This window comes from Gossypium hirsutum, chromosome A01 (genome assembly GCF_007990345.1).
Source record: "Gossypium hirsutum isolate 1008001.06 chromosome A01, Gossypium_hirsutum_v2.1, whole genome shotgun sequence".
Classification (NCBI taxonomy): domain Eukaryota; kingdom Viridiplantae; phylum Streptophyta; class Magnoliopsida; order Malvales; family Malvaceae; genus Gossypium; species Gossypium hirsutum.
Window position 1 is genome coordinate 49,577,392 of NC_053424.1, and position 6,655 is coordinate 49,584,046.

Consider the following 6,655-nt stretch of genomic DNA (forward strand, 5'->3'; position numbering starts at 1 on the left):
AATTTAATAATTTTTTATGTTTTTTATATATAACCGAAAGATCAAATTTTAAAGACATATATTCATAATCCATCACCCTTAATCGAACCCTACTTGAGAGATGCGAGATTTTTGAACATGGCCCTTATGCGTAATGAGTGTAAATTGAACCCCACACTTGTAAGAACGTTGGTGGAAAGGTAGAGACCCGAGACATATACATTCCATCTTTTATGCGATGAGTGTACTATTACTCTCGAGGATGTGTTTTTACAGCTCAAGTTTTCGGTGGATGGGTCGGTAGTGACTGGGTTAGTTTTCACAGCTGATTGGAGAGACGTATGCGAGCAACTTTTCAAAATTGATTTATGGAGCTCGGATAGATATGAATTGGTTAACAAGAAATTTTGGTGGGCTTGATACAGATTCGAGTGAAGTTTAAAGAGAACAACATGCTCGAGCATACATCCTTATAATCATCGGGGGTCTTCGAATGCTCGATAAGTCACGAAATCTTGTCCATTTAAGGTGGCTGATAAAACTCGTCAACTTTAGAAAGTGGGCAAACTTAGTTGGGGGTCATCCGTGTTGGCAACGTTGTACCGGGAGATGTATCGGGCGACAGAACCACAAAAAACTAAAACTAGTGGTTGCATGCTACTATTGCAATCGTGGGTGTGGTGCCGACTGTCATTTTTACATCTTCGAGCAGACTACTATTATACATTCCTGCTGGTAACAATGTAAAATTCATTAGATTATATATTTACCATAATAAAATTATTTAATTTTAAATTATTGTGTTAAAATATTATTTCAATAAATGGAACCATGGGTTGAGTTACATGGGACTACCAAATGAGCTTTGAGATATACAACTTTTGTTAAACTAACGATCGAAAGTGGAGGTATGTATTTTTTAAATTTGAATTATATAATATTAGTATAGTTGACTTATAAATTAATAGTATATGTATAACTAAAATTTTTATTTTTTATTATAGTTTGAACAGACGCCATACTTCAATCTGCCAATTCAAGAATGCATCCCGTCTAAATTCTTGGTGAATCCCAACATCTGGCACATGAAGGTGTCATTGGTAGTGTAAACTATAGTGGAGATGCACGAGTAGGATAGAGTGTTGCGGCAATTTGGGTTTAGGCAATCGATTCTGCAGACACCCCAAGACATTGAAGATTTGTATCATATCGACTTACGAGAGAGAACAAATAAGCATTAGCCTACATTCCATGCTCAATATATCAATATTTGGGACAATAGGTATGAGCTTTTACCTACTCACGAGCCATTATTGCTTCAAATTTAGCCTGCGATCCGGAGTACATGTGATGATTTAGGGTCCATGGTAAGCCATATCTATTAGTGGAAGAGGCGAGGGATAGACAACTGCATACAAGGAAGCTACGGTAGGCACCTAGGCATCCAATGTCTGGAGCAGCTATCGAGATGAGTCTATTGTCTACACCTACGCAAGAACCGACACTGATGGCCGCACCACCCCTCAGTCAGTAGAACTTGATTTATTCTAGTGTTTATACTAACGCCGTCATTATTACATAAGCACCACATATTGCACCATATTTTTCTATTTCTACATCGATGTCAGGTTTTATTTTTGGACCTTCGTCCCCAGCATATTACAGGTCGATGCCATCAATGTTTCAGATGATGATGGATTTGACAACGATGTATAAGCCACCTATGTTTGGGGCATCGGCTGAAAGTCCGATCATTTTGCCAACAGTGTATGGGACATAATATAGTTATACTCTTCTGTCGATGGTGTCGTAAACACCTCCGGAATCACTGTTCTACCAAGGTGGAACATCTTCGCAACCACCTATTCCTAGAACAAAGGATAAATGATGGCAACCGATAGCAATCAACTACAGACAAAAGCGAAGAAAATGAGAGGTCGAGACCACAACATGTACCTGAGGAGGCCGGTATTCAGCTTGAACCAAGAATAAATCTGGCTTGCAACCGCCGACCACCCCGATATGGCAGACATTCTCACCAAAGATTGGATTGGTTTATTCTTTTTTTGTACTTCTCATGTAAATTTTAATTATTTAGCTAAGTTATAGTCGATAAGATTACATCGATATTGGATATGAAATGTTTTTAAATAAATATCGTTTATGCAGCAAAATTAGTTGTCATCATTTCCCTCCAACATGGAGTGTTTTCCCTCTAACACTTTCATCTCCTCACTTTTTCCCACTCACCCATTAGATATCCTAGGATTTTTTAGAGATATTTTCTTAAGATATCTAAAAGTTCGAAAATAATGCATAATAAAAATAATGCACTAAAAAATCTAATCGACCTCAACCTCCCGTGAAAAAGAATGATCAAAACTCAGTTGCATTAAAAAATTTGAAAAACTTACAAACTAAGATTTAATCAAATCGAGTAGTTTGAGTTTCGATTATGAATCGAATTGAATTTTACAATTCGAATAATTCAAAAATACGATTGGTGAGAATACGATGCTTTTAAATATTGAATTAAATAATTATTAACTTCACATCTCAAAAAATTATAAAAAAAACTAAAGAATATATAAAAAAACTTAAAAAAATTATAAAAAAAACACCTTAAATCCTACACAACACTAAAGTCTAGACCTTAAAATCCATAAAACCCTAACCCTATTTAAAAAAACAAAATCCTAACCCTAAAAAAATGAATCAAAAGGGAAATGCTTCCAGTTGGAAGCGTTTTCAGTTGATGTGACAGAAAGCACTTCCAACTGTAAGCATTTTTCTACCAATATGCTAAAAAATGCTTCTAGCGGGAAGCGTTTTTGTTACTTTGGCCCAATCTTATAATTTTACAAAAAAACTAGCCTAATCCAGTAATTATTTTAAAAATCTGGGATTTTAAAGAAATTCACTCTCAAATCCTTTAAATAAATTATATAAAAATAAGAAAAAATATTTTGAAAGCGAAGCAAATATTGATTTTGGATAGATATATGAGTGAATGTGTTGGTCTTAACTAAGAAAAAACAAATCCCAACCCGATTCAAGGTATTTGGAAAACTGATGAAATGCTAGCTTAAAAAGTGTCTTACTCAAAATTAAATTGAATCCTAGTTTTATTTAATTTATAATAATTTTTATTTTTATAATATAAAAATAAATATTTTATATGTAAAATATGAAAATAATATCTATTTTTTTGAAAAAGAATACCATACAAAAAATATTTATTATTTCTATTTACTTGAAAAAATAATATTTTTTAGAAATATTTTTGAAAAAAATTTAAAACTTTTTTAAATAAAATTCAGAAGCTATAAAACAAAACTTAATTTAAAAAAAATTTAAAAATTTAAAACAAAAAATCAATATGAAAAAATAAGAAATTAAACTAAACTAAAATAAATCGGATGATTAAGAAAATCTAAAAAACTTAAATGATATGAACTGATAGCACTCTAGCTCAAATATTGTAAAATTATTATTTAAAATGAAAAGGATAATTTAGCTAAAATAATAAAATATCTTGTCTCTAAATTGAACAAGTCTAAAATAATAAATTATTATTATAAACAAAATGCATGAAATAATTAAAAAATTAAAAAGCAAGGAGTAAAAGTGTAATTTATCCAAAATATAAATAAGTGTTTCAAATGATAATGTATACTCTCGTATTTGGTATAGTGTATATATATTATGGGATTAATCATAAAATAATAAAAAAAAGAAGACAGCAATAAATTTGAAGCAAGTTAGGCACCCATGTGCTCCTTGTTCAAAGTTGAGTCTCCTTTCTCTTGGTTGTGGAGATTGTTATAGAGAAATTGTTTTAAAGAATGATTTGCATTCAATAAACACTATTACCTCAAATCAATTTGCAAACTAAATTTAAATAGCAAAGAAATTGTATTTTAAAAATTATATTTAATGTTAAGTAGTGAGCAAAGAATGTTTATTCAAATATATTTATTTGTAACATAAATTGGTCGACATTGTTACAGTTTAGAAAGCATTGGATTATGGAAAATATATAACAAGTAATAATAATAATAATAATAATAATAATAATAATAACCCTTAAAACTTCCCCTCCATAACATAACTATATATACAAAAAATTTTAAAAATAATTTACGTAACATATTAAAAATAATTTCAAAGGATCATCTAAGAAATATTAAAAACAATTTGCATAGAGTAACGGATATAATAATAATGAAATAAAATATTTTTAAAATTAAAAAGGTCTAATAATAGAAGTTTTTTCATATATAATATTAAAATTGATTCAACTTTTCAAAATAACATTATCTAATAAAAAAGTTTAATAAAAATAACATAAATAATTCAAATTTTAAAATATATTTCATTTACCTCATTTTTTATATATTGTACAATTTTGCTTCCTTGTGAGCTACCATTTTATTGTTTCATCCCAATATTTATTCATGAATAGTTTACTAATTTCTCCCTCATCAAAAACCAGTTAATATGAATAAAATAATGATAAATAATATTGTTATAATTTAGTGGTTCCTACTTTGGGTTTGCATGTAAGGTGCTTGCACTCTTTTATAGAACCGCAAGATGTGGGTTTGCACAACCATATAGACGAACCCACATTTTGAAAACCCGTGGTAACTGTACAATAAGGTACGTGTTGATATGCATGAGAACTTACTTATTATAACACATTCATGAACAATAATCATATAATATAAATACACAACTCAACCATTTAAAGGCGGCACATTCTAAAATACTCAACAAATATGTTAGGATTTTAACCCGATTAAGTAACGAACAAGAAAATAGCAGAATAAATTGAGAAATAGAACACAAATTTAACGTGGAAAAACCCCTCCAAAGAGGATAAAAAACCACGGGCAAAGATAATTTTACTATAATGGCAAAAGAACGAAGAGTACAAAAGATGGAGATAAAAACTAAACCCCGAAAATAAAGAACCAACAAAACGTAAACACAAAATTTTCTAAATGTGTTGTGAGTTCTAATCTCTAATGGGTGTATTTTCTAAGGTTGTAAAAGAGCCTATTTATAGGCTAAATTTATAGATCAAATAATAATAAAATAATCTAAACTAATCAGTGTTTGATTGAAACAAGTAAACAGAGTTTAACTGAAAGACTATTTTTCAAATTTGACTGAAAATAGGAGTCATATTTAACAAATCTCCACCTTGACTCATATTTTCACAACGCCATCTTTGCCAAAGCCCGCCACGAGCCTATCTTGAACTATGCAGGGAATTAATTGAGTCGAATTTGTACTTAGAAACTGGAAGACTTCTAGCCTTCGACTTGTACACTGCCAAATCAAAACTAACCCGGGTCTGATTTTCACGAACACAGTGCCCTAACTTTTCAAAACCTGCATCTAAAAGAGAACCTCTCTTCAACGAAACAGTCATACCTTTTTCCCTCCTATGACCAAGTTGCTTCTGCTCCAAACAAGTTGACTTCAACTCCGTAATGGACGAGGGACGTCCAATTTCACCGGTCACTGTATAACCTTTCAGAATATAAAGATTGCCGGTTCTTTTACCTTTTAACAAAATGAGAGCTCCACGAGATACTTTAATACCGCTCGACTCGATGTTGATTTTGCATCCTTTCAAGTCTAAAATACTTAAGGAGATGAGATTCTTTCGTAAATCAGGTACATATCTGACATCTGAGAGTGTCCTAATCGTCCCATCGTGCATCTTAATTTTAATAGTACAAATACCAATTACCTTACTAGATGAATCGTTTCCCATGCGCACAACTCCACCTTCAATCGAACTGTATGTGGAGAACCATTCTCTATTGGGACACATGTGGAAAGAACATCCTGAATCTAGGATCCACTCGGACGTGAGCTTGGTGTTATCACTTGTTGACACTAACAAGAAATCATCCCCATTTTCATCGGCCAAATTAGCACCAGCTACATCTTCCTCGTTATTCTCAGCAGCTTTTTTATTTCGCAGTTTATAACAATCTGCTTTGACGTGACCTAACTTTTTACAATAGCGACACCTTTTATCTCGTTTCTTTGATGCTACCAAAATGGAAGCTTGCCTATCTGTCTTGCTATCCAAATGAAGCTCATTGTCGAGTTAGTCTCTACTCAACAAATGACCCTTCACATCTTCAAACGAGAGTTTGTCTCTGCCATAAATCAGGGTCTCCCTGAAAGACTTGTATGAAGGGGGTAAAGAGCACAATAATAGCATAGCCTGATCTTCATCGTCAATATGAACCTCAACATTCTTTGAATCATTTAAAAGATTAATGAATTGATTGATGTGATCTCTAAGAAGCTCACCTTCGTTCATGCGAAACGTAAATAGACATTGTTTCAACACTAAACGGTTAGCTAGAGACTTAGTTGCATAAAGAGTTTCTAACCTTTTCCACAAGGCAGATGAGGTCTTCTCCATCAATACCTCCTGCAATACCGAATTCGTAAGGCACAACTGGATTGCAGATAAAGCCTTTTCATCAAGCTCTTCCCATTCTATTTTATTTAGATTCTCAGGCTTTTTCCCGATAACAATCTTTTTCAAGCCTGATTGAACTACAATTGCCATCATCCGAACTTGCCACAGATTGAAATTTGTCTCACCATCGAACTTCTCAATTTCAAACCTTGTTGTTGCTAT